Source organism: Rhinoraja longicauda, chromosome 9 (assembly GCF_053455715.1).
Source record: "Rhinoraja longicauda isolate Sanriku21f chromosome 9, sRhiLon1.1, whole genome shotgun sequence".
NCBI lineage: Eukaryota > Metazoa > Chordata > Chondrichthyes > Rajiformes > Arhynchobatidae > Rhinoraja > Rhinoraja longicauda.
The window spans coordinates 36073031-36090219 of record NC_135961.1 but is presented as its reverse complement, the minus strand read 5'-3'; the positions used below and the strand labels follow the sequence as shown (position 1 = coordinate 36090219).

Sequence of the window (17189 nt, the reverse complement as noted above, 5' to 3'; positions counted from 1 at the left end):
TGAAGAAAATTGGAATCTCATGGATTGGATTAGGTTAGGGAGGGAAGGGGATAGAGGTTTTGTGTTCATGATCGGTTACAGGAAAGGTTGTCAGAGCCACCATCAGGTCAAGATCTGGTGTGTATGTATGTGTGTATATATTTAACAAGAGCTGAGTGCCCAGAGGGGGCCAAGCACCATGGCTGAGGACCTGCACTGCTAGAAGTGATTCTACCATCCTGACAACCAATATATGATGTATGCACAACGCAACAGGATGTAGAATACTCCACTGGTGGCATATGCATCCGAAATGTAAGCGGACAATTAGTATTAGAGCATAATTTAAACTGAAGTAGATGACCTATACATTTGCAACATGGTTTCTTGCTCTATTAAACAAAAGGGAAAGAAAAGTTCAGCATGATGTTCTAAATGGGATATCATGAATGTGCCATTTTTGTTCAGATTTAGCTCTTTTATACGGCATGGTTGTTAAATCAGTGTGGTTCGATGTTCTTTGTAACAAACTGTTCACTCTACTGAGATATAATGTGCAAACTGTTGCTGTAAAATCCACCATAACCTTGGGTTTTTGTGTTTCATTGCTACCACAACACACTATCAGCAAACAGAAAGGTAGCCTCCGTCACCATCTCCAAGGCCCTCTAATGCCACTGGGCACGATTGTTTTTCAGCTGTTAAGTATTACTAATTTGGTTCACAAACACTGTCTAATTGAACATGCATTGCAAATAAATTTAAACAGGAGAGTGTCTGTCTATGTAATCAGAAATTTCCTTAGAGATTTATCAATCTTTCTTAATCACTAGGAACTACAGAAGTTGGTTTACGCCGAAGATAGGCACAAAATGCTGGAGTAACTTAGCGGGTCAGGTAGCATCTCTGGAGAAAAGGAATTTTGAAGAAGGGTCTCAATCCAAAACGTAACCTATTCCTTTTCTTCGGAGATGCTGCCTGACTCGCTGAGTTACTCCAGCATTTTGTGTTTTACTCACCCTTATATTTGCTCTTTACCTATTGCCCGCAGGCAAGACAAGTGATTCCTGATTTATCCCTCACTGATCTTGAGATGTTGGTGGTAGGAATTCTTGATTGATTGATTGAATACTTTATTGTCATATGTGACAAGTCACAGTGAAATTCTTTGCTTCATACCCAAGATACTCAATAGTCGCCACATAAAGGGTGCTTACAAAGTTACAAAGTTACAAAGTACCCTGTGCCATATCCTCCTTTATTCTCGATTGTTCTTCTTCACACAGAACGCCAATATCTTCTTATTCATGCAACTGTAATCCCTTATACCGTAAAAAATATGGCAACAAAATTTGAGGCAACCCAAATAATTGACATAAATTTTGTGGCTTGAAAAATATTCAGTCAATCTACTGCATTAGTCATCTATGTTTACTTAGGAATTCCCTTCAGCATTAGATTTAGAGAGTCCGTTATATAGCATGGAGACAGACCTTCTGGCCAATTTATCCATGCTAAGTTATCCACCTGAGCTAGTCCCATCGGTCTGCGTTGGGCCCTCTTTTCTTTACATGTACATGTAAAAGACACTTGGATAGGTACCCAGATAAGAAAGGTTTGGAGCAAAGATACTAGAGGAGCAAGATAGACCACTCGACCCTAAAAACCGTAGTATGCCATGGCACCATTTTAGTAGTCAGAAACTTGCAGAAACATTTTAAAAGAAAAATAACAAAAATCTGTGAATTGACAGATGAGATATATTCTGCATTTTTATGGTATCATCACACATACTGTTCCCCCAAAACACTGATTACATTACGAGAGGCATAGCGAATGGCGAATTTTGCTTACTAAAATGGCGGACATTACGCTCCTTTGCATACTACGCTTCAGTATAGGCGATTTTGATGGAGTGGTTCATCTTGCTCCTCTAGTATCTTTGGTTTGGAGGGTTAGGGCTCTTTGTAGGATACGTCGAACAATTACAGTTCCAGGCGTACACTGGCCCTATCCCCGAACTCTACCTCCGCTACATTGACGACTGCATCGATTCTACCTCCTGCACCCATGCAGAACTCACTGACTTCATTAACTTTACTACTAATTTCCATCCTGCATTCAAATTCACTTGAACCATCTCCCTATCGTTTCTTGATCTCACCGTCTCCATCACAGGAGACAGATTATCAACTGACATCTATTATAAACCCACTGATTCCCACAGCTATCTAGACTACATTTCTTCTCACCCTGCTTCCTGTAGACTCTATCCCCTACTTCCAATTCCTCCTTCTACGCCACATCTGCGCCCGAGAAGAGGTGTTCCATACCAGGACATCGGAGATGTCCTCATTCTTTAAGGAACAGGGGTTCCTCTCTTCAATCATAGACAAGGACCTCACTAGGGTCTCCTCGATATCCCACAACTCCGCTCTTGCTCCCCCTCCCCCCATTCGTAACAAAGGCAGAGTCCCCCTTGTCCTCACCTTCCACCCCATCAGCCGTTGCATGCAGCACATAATCCTCCAACATTTTCGCCACCTCCAATGCCACACAAACCACTAGCCACATCTTCCCATCTCCACTTCTTTCCACAGAGCGTTCCCTCCGCAACTCCCTGGTCAACTCATTCCTTCCCACCCAAACCACCCCTTCCCCAGGTACTTTTCCCTGCAACCGCAGGAGATGCAAGACCTGTCCCTTTAACTCCCCCCTCGACTCCATCCAAGGACCCCAACAGTCTTTTCAGGTGAGGCAGAGGTCCATGCACCTCCTCCAAACTTATCTACACTATCCGCTGTTCCAAGTGTGGGCTCCTGTATATCGGCGAGACCAAGGGCAGGCTCGGCGATCGTTTCATTGAACACCTCCGCTCAGTCCGCCTGAACCTACCTGATCTCCCGATTACTGGACACTTTAACTCCCCCTCTCATTCCCACAATGACCTTTCTGTCCTGGGCCTCCTCCATTGTCAGAGTGAGGCCCAGTGCAAGTTGGAAGAACAGCACCTCATATTTCGCTTGGGCAGCTTGCACCCCAGCGATATGAACATTGACTTCTCTAACTTCAAGTAACCCTTGCTTTTCCTCTCTCCATCACTCCCCCTTCCCAGTTCTCATCCCAGTCTTACTGTCTCGGACTACATTTTATCTGTTTGGTTTGTTATTACCTTCTCCCAGCTAACAATGATTTATTCTACATTTTCCTTGATCTCCATTCCCTTTGCCCTGCTTTCACACCTTCACACTTCCTTATCTATCTCGACCCAAAACATCACCCATTTCTACTCTCTAGAGATGCTGCCTGTCTCACTGAGGTACTCCAGCTTTTTGTGTCTATCTTTGGAGGGATTTAGGCCAGACGTAGGCATGTGGGAATAGCTCAATTAAGCAATTTGGTTGGCGTGGATGAGTTGGGCCGAAGGGCCTGTTACGATGCCATATCAATGGTTCAATGATGCTTTTATCGCCACATGTGCGAAGTGCTAACACAGTGAAATTATTTTTCTTATAAACAGTCTAGTAGAGTATTTCCATACCCCCAATCCCCGATTAGCGAGTGTACAGGAAAAGTTTACTGATCCCGCACGCAAGAGGCGCCATGTTTTGGTGCCACTTCCAAAGTCCACGCTTTAGTTCCAGGCAAGTCCCAGGCTGTTGTGGGCCTCTAGCAGGTCAGTGGGTCAGGCAGTATCTCTGGAAAGATGACGTTTCTGGTTGGGGAACCCTTCTCCCAATCCAAAATGTCAACTATACATTTTCTCCAGAGATGCTGCCTGACCCACTGAGTTACACCAGCACGTTGTGTCTTTTTTTACACCAAAATAAAAGTCTAAATGTATGGTATACTTATAAAGAACATTATGTGCGTGTGTGATCGGAATTTGAAACGAGTTGGTAGGAACTCCTCTACTCCTGATGTGTCAACTGAAATCCCGAACCATTAAGACTGATCAATCCTGAAGATTTTTGTGTGGATTTGGTATTGGCAGTTTCAACTCTAAATAAACAGTTTTTTTGTCAGCAACTAGAAGGATGGACATTGAGCTTTCCATTATTGATTTTAATTTAAAAGACATCTCAAAATTGAAATGTGCTTTTTCCAGGTTGCTAATCAGCATGTTTGCATAGGGCCAACAAGTATTTTGTTTCAGTCAATCCCTGGGAAACTTAGCATACAAGGCCCAAGGCTCTGCGCACCAGTGAAAAGACCTGCTACAACAAAAAGCCTTTCCTTTGCATTTTCCGCAAAGGAGATGTATGGGTAATTTTTTTTAAAGAGTGGTGGGTGCCTGGAACACGCTGCCAGAGTTGGTGGCGGAGGCAGATACGATAGTGGCATTTAAGAGGTTTTTGGATAGGCACATAGATATGCAGGCAATGGAGGGATATTGATCATGTGCGGACAGATGAGATTAGTTTATCTTGTTCGGTACAGACATTGTGGGCCGAAAGGCCTGTTCCTGTGCTGTAATATTCTGTTTGAAGCACCGAGGAAATCAGGCAAATTGGGATTTGATAACACTTACAAGATTGCAAGGGAGATGGGCTTTGGATTTGAGTGTTGTGTGGCAAGAGATGAAGATTAGAATAGGGGCATGGATAGTAAAAAATAAAATCGAAAGATGTGGGTGGGGTGCATTTCTAAAAACGCAGTCCCTATTGCTATTTTCTGTAATGTGAAGCTGTATCATCAGCGATCTTTAAATTTATTTATCCCCACTCCTCTCCCCTCGCGTATCTTCATTTTTTATGTAGCAATCTGTGAATTCTGTATGGGTAAATTTTCAGAAACATAACTGCTCTAATTCAGGGGTTACCTGTATTCAGTGGTGGTCATAGTCAGAGAGAGAGGTTGGTATAAAATACTGGAAATACTTCAGGTTAAGCAGAATCTGTGGAAAGAGAAGGAGGTAATGTTTCATAGAACATAAAACAGTACAGCACAAGAACAGGTCCTTCATCCGACAATGTCTGTGTTGAACATGATACCAAAACCAACCAATCTGCCTGCACATAATCCATATCCCTTCATTTCCATATCTCCATCCTATCCGATGGGCAGCGGTGGAGTTGCTGCCTTACAGCTCCAAAGACCCAGGTTCGATCCTGACTACGAGTGTTGTGTTTATGGTGTTTGTACGTTCTCCCCATGACGGTATGGGTTTTCTCCGAATGCTCCTGTTTTCTCTCAAACTCCAAAGACATACAGGTTTGTAGGTTAATTGGCTTTGGTAAAAAAAATTGTAAATTGTCCCTAGTATGTAGGATAGTGCTAATGTACAGGGTTCGCTGGTCAGCACGGCCTTGATGGGCTGAAGGGCCTGTTTCCGCACTGTCTCGCTTAAATAAACTATTCCATAAACCATGCCTATTTCAGATGGAAGACCATTCATTCGAGCTGAAGAAACGAGAAAGCATGAAGAGAGAGTGGGAAAGGAATGGATAAAATAGAGATCAATAGTTAAGAAAGGGGATCAGCGGTTGGATGGGATTAGCTTGCACCAGCAGATCAATGGGTGGAGCTATGGGTTAGGGGAGGCCAACTGCAGATCAGCCATGGACAAAGACCAGTGCAGCAGGATTAAGAGGCCTATTCTCCTGTTTCTTATGCTCCTTTGTGAGGATCACAAACTTGTGACTGAGGTAACGGGTGAGATTTGTGGGTTATTTGATCAGCACTGAAGCTGTGAAAAATTGGCCTTATCCATGAATATAAATTGCTGACCTAGCATCCAAGAGTGCAAAACACATTGGTGGATGGCAAGGCAATTGTCTGGGTTTTTCCAGACATTACTTTTTCAGGAGGAACTGGAAGAAATATTAGACCATGTAACTCTCACTATGAGCTTCGTTTTCCATTCATTTCAATTTCGCTCTATTTTTAATTATGTAGGTCTCAAAAAACACGCGATTCAACTTCCAGACCTTACTATCTCTTAAATACATATTAAAGTACATTAATTGCAAGATTAAATACAAATTTGTTTTTAACAACATTCACACAAAATTGTTTACTCAAAGTGCTGGAGGAACTCAGCGGGTCAGGCAGCATCTGGGGAGCGAACGGAAAGGCGACGTTTTGGGTTAGGACCCTTCTTCAGTCTTTGTGTGTCATGCATTTAATGTTGCTTTGGTTGCATTAAGAATCATTAAATATGCAAATGTTTACTGTACACAATAAATTGTACAGCCCAACAAAAGCCGTTAATAATAATGAAATGTGCAGTGGCACTGCGGGAAGAGCAGGTCTCTCACAAGTCCCAGGTTAAATCCTGACCTCCGGTGCAATCTGTGTGAAGCTTGCATGTTCTCCTTATGACTGCCTGCGATTCCTCGAGGTTCTGCAGTTTTCTCCCTCATCTCAACGAATGGTGTTAGGCTGATATACCTTGGCAATTCATCTAATTTAGATGGCTGGTGGGAAAATTAGGGAGTGGTTGGTGCTCATGTGTAAGGTTACAGAAAGATAATTGCGGAAAAGAATTGTGAAGAGAGCTGCCGCGGACAGTGGAGAGAATGGCCTCCTATATTGTAAGGAAATATGTAGGAGAAAAATATATTCTTGCTTAACCAATCACTTTTTCCCCCAATTTGACTTGTGATGCTGAGTATTTAGTAATATTGTAAACTGCAAATAAACTGCACAATAATGATTAGCTATAAGGCACAACCAAGAAGAAAAATGGTAGACACAAAGAGCTGGAGTAACTCAGCGAGTTAGGCAGCATCTCTGGAGAAAAGGAATAGGTGATATTTCAGGTCGATAATAAGTTTAGAAATACAGCATGGAAATGGCCCCATCAGCATGTCGAACATCAATCACCTAGTTCAGTTATTCCACTTTCTCACCCACTCCCAAAACATTAGGGTAATTTTTAAGATCTCCATTAACCAACAAACCCCCACATCTTGGAGAAAGGCCTCGTGGTCATAGGGAGAATGCGCAAATTCCTATATTAAGGAAAATTAAGGAAAAGAATATTAGCCTGAACAAGGGTCTCGACCCATTACGTCACCTATTCATGTTCTCCAGGGATGCTGCCTGACCTGCTAAGTTACTCCAGCATTTTGTGCCCTTTAAGGATTAACTAGACCATGGAACCGTTGGTCCCAAACCTCTCCTGCATTGTTGCAGCACCCTCTCCTCCCTCCCTCCTCCCCCCTTCCCCTCCACTCCTCCTCCTCCCCCTCCCCTTCCCCTCCACTCCTCCTCCTCCCCCCTTCCCCTTCCCCCCACTCCATCCCCCTCAACCCCCCTTATCCTCTCCCATCTTTGAGCTTCCATTTACCACAACATTTCTCCAGTTACCCATCTGCTCATCTTCCACATCCAAGTCACCATTTAATGCATTGCTCTCCCTTTCTCTCAAAATCAAACTTTTTCGCCTGGCAGGGCAATCACCTCCACTTCCTTAAATCCAAGGAATACACAATTGAATGGATATTCTCAACTATTTTAGCCGTTTACCTTCAGATGAAGCTGCACCATTTGAAGCATGATTGGGCCCTTTTTCTGTCTGCCATACTTGCTCACTGTTCCAGGACCATGGAATGCAACAATACGGCTGAACAATAGTCCCTGGCTTCTTTTTTTGTTATAAATTCTGGTTAAATCCCTTTTATTTGTCTCCTTCACTTTCACCTCTCACAACATGGGAGGAATGAAACTATCTGATCACTTGCTTTCCTCTCTTACTTGGCTGGATTATTATTCCCCATATGCAATAAATTTGAACTTACAACTTTCTTGGTTCTCTCCCATGCCCTCTCTTAACTTATTTCACCCATGAAATGTATCTCCTTCTGCAGTGATGGACAGCTATTTCAGAATGGTGAGCATTAATGATATGAATGAGTTCCAAGGGGCTCTCACACAAATTTAAATTCTGACTTCTGAGTAGTCCTTAAACTCTCAATCCATCTACTCTCCAGCATCCGACTTCTCATTATTGCTCAGTGAATCTGTTCCAGGTTAGACCAGTTGCAGAACTGCCTTCTTCAATATTCTTTCTCAAAGTGTTACCATTTTTAGGGAACTATGATATCTCTTTTCATCAATATTTTTAGCACCCTACGATTTACTGTAGATATCCTACCTTTATTTGACTTCCCTAAATGCATTATACTTCACACCTGTTGGTATTAAATTTCATTTGCTAACCCTTTGCCCAAATTTGCATTTGAACTATAACCCACTGTAGCCTCAGACGTAAATGGTTCTAAAAAGCAAGCTGATAGAAAATAATTATATCTCAGCATTTTTAAAAAAGAGGTAAATGTGGGGATGTCCAGCTAATAGAGATTTTTTTAAAGAGGTAGATGTTGGTCCAGTGAGTAGCTTTTTGGCTAAGATCAAGTGTTAATGATCCGCTAACAGCAGCCAGTTCTTATCAGAGCAGTATCTGTATCTGAGCTTTGTTGGGTCGAGGACGAGGATTGTGGACGAGGATCGCGGATCACGGACGGATTGAATTGGAGGTCACGTCGGTGACCAGGAGTCTGGTTTAGGCATGGATCTATGCTGGTTGGGTAACCAACCTAACACCCTTATCCAGGCGGGATGGCGGCAGCAAGTGGAGCAGGAGGACAGGGTATCCGCAATACCCTGCGAGTGTCGGTGAAGGACCTCAGTGAGGGGACTCCCTTCTCACGGGACCTCATCATCAAGAAGGTCCTACTGGAGGCCTGCAAGTTCCAGGTTGAGGACATTTACTGCCTCCAGGACTTCCCGGGTAACGACTACTTTGACGTTACCTTCAAGTACCCGGCGGGATGGCAGAAGATGCTGCAAGACATGTCCTACACGGGGCAACTCAGGGTGTGCAGGAAATGCAACAAACCTGAACACGTGGCGGCTGAATGCAAGGCCGTTGGCTGCAAGAACTACAAGCTGGAAGGCCACCAGACGAAGGACTGTAAGGAGAGCAAGAGCTGCAACCTGTGCGGGGAGGCAGGCCACCTCTTCAGGGCCTGCCCTAAAAGAGCCTGCACCTACGCACAGGTGATAAGAGGGTGGTTGAGACGCCTCCCACCACTGCCAAGACCTCAACAGAAAAGGAGAACAGGAGTGATGGCAGCCCGAACACCTCGAGCCCCCAACCGCTGGACAGCGACCCCCAGCTCCCTATCCAGGAGAGAGAGTCGATGGAAGAGGGGGAACAGAAGGAGGCATGGGTGGTAGAGAAAAGGAAGAAACACCAGAGGACTCTGTCCAAAGATCCAAGGCTGGAGGGAAAGGGCAATCCCAAGAAAAGAGTCCTCTCCCAGACTGACACCAGCAATCTCTCCTCGTCGGAGGATGTGGCGACATCGAGGACCTGACAACGGAGGCAGAGGAAGAAAACGGGGGAGGAGAACAGAAAGGGAAAGGACACGCTTGTTGTCCCCCAGCTCCAGGAGACCGGGAGCAGTGCAGCGGCCAACGGGCCCCAGCTCCAGGAGACCGGGAGCAGTGCAGCGGCCAATGGGCTCCAGATCCAGGAGACCGGGAGCAGTGCAGCGGCCAACGGGCCCCAGCTCCAGGAGACCGGGAGCAGTGCAGCGGCCAATGGGCCCCAGCTCCAGGAGACCGGGAGCAAGAAATCCGCCACCGTACCCCAGCTACAAGAGACGGAAGGGGGAGGTGCGCCCAGAAGAGGGTGGAACAAGGAGGGCTCCTCCAACAACTCCAGCTACGCCAGAGAACACCCCCCTCCCTGAGGAAGCCAGCACCCAGTACCTGAGCTACGAAATGGTGCTGCAATTCACCAAAGCGGTGGACATGATGGGACAGAATGACGGTCAGTGACTCTACTGGATAATGGAGCTAAAACTGGCATCTCTAAACATGCGCAGTGTGAAGAAGGCAGACGTGACTTTTCTGCAGGAGTGCGGGCTGCCACACATCCGCTGTTATCGGAGGTGGTCGTGATGGAGGCCCCAAGGACTGTTGGTATGGTCGGGGGGCAATGACTGTCGCGCTTCCAGTCTGGGGATCTTGCTGCGGGGAGGGAGCTTCGCCATCACTGAGGTCACGGAGGTGGTTGAGGGGCGTCTCCTGGTTATGGATGTAATGTACCATGGCTCTCCGCTCCGGTTGTTTAATGTGTACGCCTCATCCGTGCAGAGTGAGCGGCTGGCTGTTTTCCAGCAGCTCCCACCGCAGACCACAGACTGGACAGCCTCAAGCTCCTGATGGAGACGGTCAAAGACGCAAAGCTGCGTGATGTATTCAGCGACCCTGCAGGTGGGTCCCAGCCGTATTTCAAGATCGGACGGTTCAGCCCGATCCCGGATAGACATCCTCTTCACGTCGAAGGCTGTCACGGTCAGACACACCGACCTCACGCCGGTGTTCTCTGACCACTGCCTCCTTCAGGCTTCCTGTCACCTACAGGAGGGCCGGAAAGCAGGCAGAGGGACGTGGAAGTTAAATGTGAAGCCGTTGACCCCAGAGAACATTGAGGAGCTAAAGAGGGACTACGTAAGTTCATCATCTCCAAAGGGGTTCAGAGAGCAAGACAGAGTAAGAGGGAATTGTGTCAACTGCAGACAGATTTGCAGCAACTGCTCCTTCAACACTCGAGAGGGGTGGATGTGAGGGAGCATCTTAGAGAGTTGAAGGGCTGGCAAGCTCGGCTCTTTACCTCCGAATCCTCCAAGGTCATCTTCCGGTCCAGGGTCTGCCACGTGGAGCAGGCTGAGACGTGCTCACGCTTCTTCTTCCATAAGGTTCACAGGGGGGAGCTCTGTGATCAACAGCTTTAAGGAGGACGGCTCGGTAACATCCTTGCAGCAGACATGCTGAGGATCTGCAGATCCTTTTATAAGGATTTGTATGACAGAAAGGCCACAGACGGCACCGCCTCCTAGAACTTCCTGTCCTCTATCACGGAGGTCTTGGAGGACAGCAAGCGGGAGAGTCTGGACCAACCACTGACCCTGGAGGAATTGACTGGCTCCATCTGTTCCTTTGACTCGAGTAAAACTCCTGGAAGCGATAGCTTACCGACCAAGTTCTTGGTTCTTGGTCCACCAAAATATTCCAAATGGAATTTAAACTGGAGTTGTATTCGGCTCTGTGGGACTGGGTGGGCCTGGACCTGCTGGAATAGTACAATGACATGCTTCTAGCTGGCAGCATGTCAGACTCTATGAGGAAGGGCAGCATCACCCTAATCTTCAAGCAGAAGGGGGAGATGAGTGATATAAGGAATTGGAGACCCATCACATTGAATGTAGATTACAAGATCCTGTCTACGGCCATCGCCAACTGGGTCAAATCTGCTCTGGGACAGGTGATCCACCCGGACCAAACCTGTGCTGTACTTGGCAGGAAAATCTCAGACAGCCTGGCGCTGCTGAGAGATACCATTGCTGCCGTGCGGGACAGATGGGTCGATGCCTGCCTGGTCCGCATGGACCAAGAGAAGGCCTTCAACAGGATATCGCACACGTACATGAGGGACGTGCTCTCCAAAATGGGCTTTGGGGAAGGAATCAGGAATTGGATCCAACTGCTCTCCACCGATATCTGTGGTGCAGTTCAAATTAATGGGTGGGAATCAGACAGCTTCCCCGTCAGGTCTGAAGTCAGGTAGGGTTGTCCTCTCTCCCCTGTCTTGTTCGTCTGTTGTATTGAACCCTTTGCCGAGTCCATCAGGAAGGACCTGAGCACAAGAGGAGTGACATTTTCCAGGCAGTGGGGGCACTCAGGTCAAAACCTCATTGTACATGGACGATGTCGCCGTCTTCTGCTCGGATCCAGGGTCGGTCCGCTGATTAATTAGCGTCTGCGACCAGTTTGAGTCAGCCACGGGAGCCAGGGTAAACCGCAGGAAGAGCGAAGCCATGCTCTTTGGCAACTGGCCCGACCGATCTTCCATCCCCTTCCCCATCAAGCCGGAATTCTTGAAGGTGCTGGGGGTCTGGTTTGGGGAGACTGAGGCGTATGACAAGAATTGGCCGGAGCGGATAGCCAGGGTGGGGAAGAAACTGGAGCTGTGGAAGCAGCGCTCCCTCTCTATCACGGGGAAAAATCTGGTCATCAGGTGTGAGGTGCTCTCGGGGCTGCTGTACGGCGCAAGTGTGGCCTGTCCCTCCCTCCTACGCCACAGGGATCAACCGGGCCGCCTTCCGCTTCAACTGGGGGTCGAGGATGGACTGGGTGCGACGGGCCACAATGCACAAGTCGGCAGACCAAGGGGGTAAAAGTGTGACCAACGTCGCCCTCATCCTGATGGCCACCTTCGTGTGTGGCTGCATCAGGCGGAGCGTAGCGCCAAGGCACGTGGGCACCAAGTGTCACTACCTGCTGAGAGGTTCTACCTGCCCCCGGTGTTGCGAAGGATGGGCCTGGCGCAGTTGCCACGTAATGTATCATTCAGCTGGACATTGCTGCACCGTCGTTCGTGGAAAGGTTCTTCCGGACCAACACCTTTGACCACAAATCCATCGGGCAGTGGTCAGCACAGAACGGCCTGCAGGGAAATGACTCCATGGATCCTATGGCGTGGTTTCCAGAGCAGACTGCCCAGCTTGTCTGGCAAAATGCCTCATCGCCAAAACTCACCAACAAGCACCAAGACCGGGTTGGCTGGCGGTGAAGGGAGCACTCCCAGTCAGATCCTTCCTGCACCACCGGAACCTCACCACCAGCACACGCTGCCCTCGGGACGGTGCTATGGAGAGGAGACGGTTGCCCATCTCTTCGCAGAGTGTGGATTTGCAAAGAGAGTCTGGAGAGGTTTGCAAGGGTCCCTGTCACGATTTATTCCGAACAGCACCGTCACAGAGGACTCTGTGATTTACGGACTGTTCCCAGGGACGCATTCACAGACTGACATCGAGTGCTTCTGGAAGGTCAACTCGGTGAAAGACGCTCTTTGGTCTGCCCGAGCTTTGTTGACCTCCCAACGGAGCGAGATGTCCGTCGGGAATGTTGCCGACTGGCCCACAGCAGACTGCAGGAGTACGTGCTGAGGGACGCACTGAAGCTTGGTGCAGCCATCGCCAAGGCTCTGTGGGGGAGGACCGCAGTCTAGGGTCCTTCCACTGCTGGACATGGGGGGCAGGGTGTGGGGAGGCGCCCCTCAATATAAGGGAAGATATTCCACGCCAGTGGGCCACATGAGTGGCAAGAGTGGGGGAAATTTTATTTAATTGGGGTATTGAATGTATGTATTGAATGTATGTATCGCCTCTGAGAATGTTGGATGTTGGAAGGAATATGTTTTGTATATATTTATTTCTTGAATAAAGTATTTTTTGATAATAAAAAAACTTCAATATAATGCCAATAAAAATGCTTACAGGGCTTAATATATGGTGGCCATATTTTCGGAAGGAAATCCAGGCAGGTCTATAAACCATATAGGAAGGAACTGCCTTACAGTTACATTTGTTATTCTGATGTTGGTTTATACCAATGATAGACACAAAATGCTGGAGTAAATCAGCAGGTCAGGCAGCATCTCTGGTGAAAAATAGGTAAAGTTTCGGGTCGGAACCCTTCTTCAGACTGATGAAGAGTTCTGACCCGAAACGTTACCTATTATTTTTTTCCAGCGATGCTGCCTGACCCGCTGAGTTACTCCAGCGTTTTGTGTCTATTTTAGGTCTAAGTAGCCAAAATGGCAATTGTAGTTGTACAGTGAAGGAAGGCAAAACCTTAGTTACTTACATTTTAAAATACAAATGTCACCAACAATCTGTCTGTCCCTTCCTTCTTTGTTGTTTGTTTGTATGTGTTAAATGAATGCATTTTGTGTTATTTAGCTTGTTTTATGTGGGGGTGGGGGGGGAGTTGGGAGAAACCTTTTCAAATCTCTTACCTCGACGGAGATGCGATTCTTTTCCGTATCGTATCTCCCTCCACACTGCAGCCTAACATCGAGGAGTTGGCAGCCTTTGCTGGAGACCGACTTCGAGAGCTCCCTAACCCTACCGCAGGAGCCTGCGGACTTAACATGCAGCTCGCGATCCCTGTCGGGGTTCGACTTTGGGGCTCCAACCGCGGGAGCCTGCAGACTTTAACATCGTAGAGCTCGCGGTCTCTGGTTTGGAGACTGACTTCAGGAGCTCCAATCTGCAGGAGCTTTGATTGCCCTGATGCGGGAGCTTCGATTGCCCCGACACGGAGGCTTCGATCGCCCCGACCGTGGGAGAATAAAAGAGGAAGCGGTTTGGACTTTATTGCCTTTCATCACATTGAGGAACGTGGGGAATCCGCTGTGGTGGATGTTTATGTTAACTTTTATGTAGTTGTGTGTCTTATTGCTTTTTTTTAGTATAGCTGTATGGTAATTCGAATTTCACTGTACTTTAATTGGTACATGTGACAAAGTACTGCAGATGCTGGTTTATACTAAAGATAGACACAAAGTGCTGGAGTAACTCAGCGGGTCAGGCAGCATCTCTGGAGGAAAAGGATAGATGACGTTTCGGGTCGAGACCCGTCCCGACCCAAAACGTCAGTTATCCATGTTCTCCAGAGATGCTGCCTGACCGGTTGAGTTACTGCAGCCGTTTGTGTCCTTTTTTGTTAAATCTTGATTGGAAACCCTGAACTACAGAATCATTATATAGAGGGATACAAATTCATAAGGCATGGATGAAGTGAACAATGACAGTCTTTTTCTCAGGGTAGAGAAATCAAGAACTAGAGAACTGAGATTGAAGACCTAAAGGACAACTTTTGCACACAGTGGGTGGTGGATATATGGGTGAGCTGCCAGAGAAAGTGGGAAGGTGAGAATTGCTCAGGAATTCTGTACAATGACACATTTAAAATAATTTGGACAGGTACATTAATAGGAAAGGTTTGATGGGATACGTGGGAAGGTGAGAATTGCTCAGGAAGGCCCCATGGTTAACATGGATGAGTTAGACTAAAGAGCCTGTTTCACTGCTGTACAACTATATCTATTTCAAGTAATCTTTTCTCAGGAATTATTTCTCACCTCTGCATGTAGGGTCGATGTGCAAGACGCAGCTCACACCACCTTCCAATGAAAGACCATCAACCTTGGCTCTCTCCCCACAGTTACTACCTGACCAGCTGAGTATTTCACCAACACCTTCAGTTTAAGTCAAGATTGTTTAATTTTCATATGTACTGACAACAAAACAATGAAATTCTCACTTGCAGCAGCATAATAGGCCAGGAAACACTGATAATATGTGATAAGATATAATAAACACAAATTCTATAGATTAATAATCCCAATACTAGTGCACAAAATCCCAAAGTCCTTTGTACAAAGACAGTCCATACTTCAGAGATTTATTTAATTTAAAGATACAGGCTCTTTGGCCCACCAAGTCCATGCCAACCAACAGTCACCCTTTCTCACTAGCTCCATGTGATCCCACTTTCTCATCCAAGCCCGACACACGTGGCAATTTACGGAGGCCAATTAACCTACAAACCTACATGTCTATGGGATGTGGGAGGAAACTGGACCACCCAGAGAAAACCCATGAGGTCCCAGAAGGACATGCAAACTACACACAGACAGCACCCAGAATTAGGACCTAACCCGAGTCTCTGGTACTGCGAGGCAGTTGCTCTACTGACTGTGCCATTTGTGTTGCATAGTATTGTGTTCAAGAGCCTGATGGTTGTTGGGAAGACACAAAGTGCTTGAATAACTGTCAGGCAGCATTTCTGGAGAACATGATGGGTGATGCACTTGTGCCTTTTTTTGTAAACCAGCAGTCCCTAGATTCTATGTTTGGTTGTTGGGAAGAAGCTACTCTTGAAGGCACAAAATGCTGTGGTAAATTAGTGGTTCAGGCAGAATTTCTGGAGAAAAATAGGTGGCGTTTCAGGTCAAGATCGTTTCAGACTGAGAGTCAAGGGAGAAGGATATTAGTGGTATGAAAAGGTACAAAACAAAACAGCCAGCACCAATGGTCAAGGAGTCACAATGGTTCATTGTTGGCTGTGGAGGAAGTGATAACAAGGGGATATGAACACTGACATACAGGATATGAACTCCTCATAACAAGGGGAGTTGAGTATAGGAGCAAAGAGGTCCTTCTGCAGTTGTATGGGGCCCTAGTAAGACCGCACCTGGAGTACCGTGTGTAGTTTTGGTCTCCAAATTTGAGGAAGGATATTCTTGCTATTGAGGGCGTGCAGCGTAGGTTTACTAGATTAATTCCCGGAATGGCGGGACTGTCGTATGTTGAAAGACTGGAGCGGCTAGGCTTGTATACACTGGAATTTAGAAGGATGAGAGGGGATCTTATCGAAACATATAAGATTATTAAGGGGTTGGACACGTTAGAGGCAGGAAACATGTTCCTAATGTTGGGGGAGTCCAGAACCAGGGGCCAGTTTAAGAATAAGGGGCAGGCCAGTTAGAACGGAGACGAGGAAAAACTTTTTCAGTCAGAGAGTTGTAAATCTGTGGAATTCACTGCCTCAGAAGGCAGTGGAGGCCAATTCTCTGAATGCGTTCAAGAGAGCTAGAGCTCTTAAGGATAGCGGAGTCACGGGGTATGGGGAGAAGGCAGGAACGGGGTACTGATTGAGAATGATCAGCCATGATCACATTGAATGGTGTGCTGGCTCGAAGGGCCGAATGGCCTATTCCTGCACCTATTGTCTATTGAAACTAGCAGGTCGACTAGGGTGGGCAGAGAGAATGCAAGGTTTACTTGAAATCAGAGAAATCAATGCGAGATATCAATATTAGTGAAAACAGTATCTGCAGTTCCTTCCTACACAAGCTATTCTTGAAACTTGGTGGTCACATTTTCAGACCCATATCTTCTCGAATCAAATGTGAGCGTGAGCAAAATGTTTTGTGATCATGATGCCACATTCTCTTCAGCGGTGCATGTGTCGCAAGGAACTGCAGATGCTGGTTTACACCGTCACCGAAGATAGACACAAAATGCTGGAGTAACTCAGCGGGTCAGGTAGCATCTCTGGAGAGAGGGAATAAAAGTACAACGCTGGGCCATTTCCAACACGTTGCGATGGTTTGCTGTCCAATTCCAGTGACAGCACTTACATATTCCTCCCGGTCCGACCCAGGCCAGGGAATGAAGTCGCGGTGAAGGTCCTCGAGCGGCCACGTGCCCAACGGCCGAGCCCGCGCTCGCCCGCCCCCTCACGTGACTCCGCCCCCTTTTTTGGCGGCACCTCGCAGTCGCGCGAGCTCCGAGCCAATCAGAGCGGCGCCACCGCCGCCCGCGTTACGCCGCCTCACGTGA

The 17189-nt window shown here is 47.0% G+C and overlaps 1 protein-coding gene across 2 annotated transcripts in view; it reads right to left on the bottom strand.

The window, feature by feature from the left end:
- cga (glycoprotein hormones, alpha polypeptide) overlaps positions 1-17091 on the bottom strand; it is a 44238-nt gene extending 27147 nt beyond the window's left edge. The window contains exons 1-2 of one of the 2 annotated variants that reach the window (XM_078405139.1): positions 16988-17080; positions 4802-4876 (exon numbers count right to left, since the gene is read on the bottom strand). The gene's annotated coding sequence lies outside the window, so the exon portion shown is untranslated. Of the gene's footprint in view, positions 1-4801; positions 4877-16987 lie in introns of both variants that reach the window. The other variant, XM_078405140.1, reaches the window with a different exon arrangement.
- Between the last annotated feature and the right edge of the window lie 98 nt (positions 17092-17189).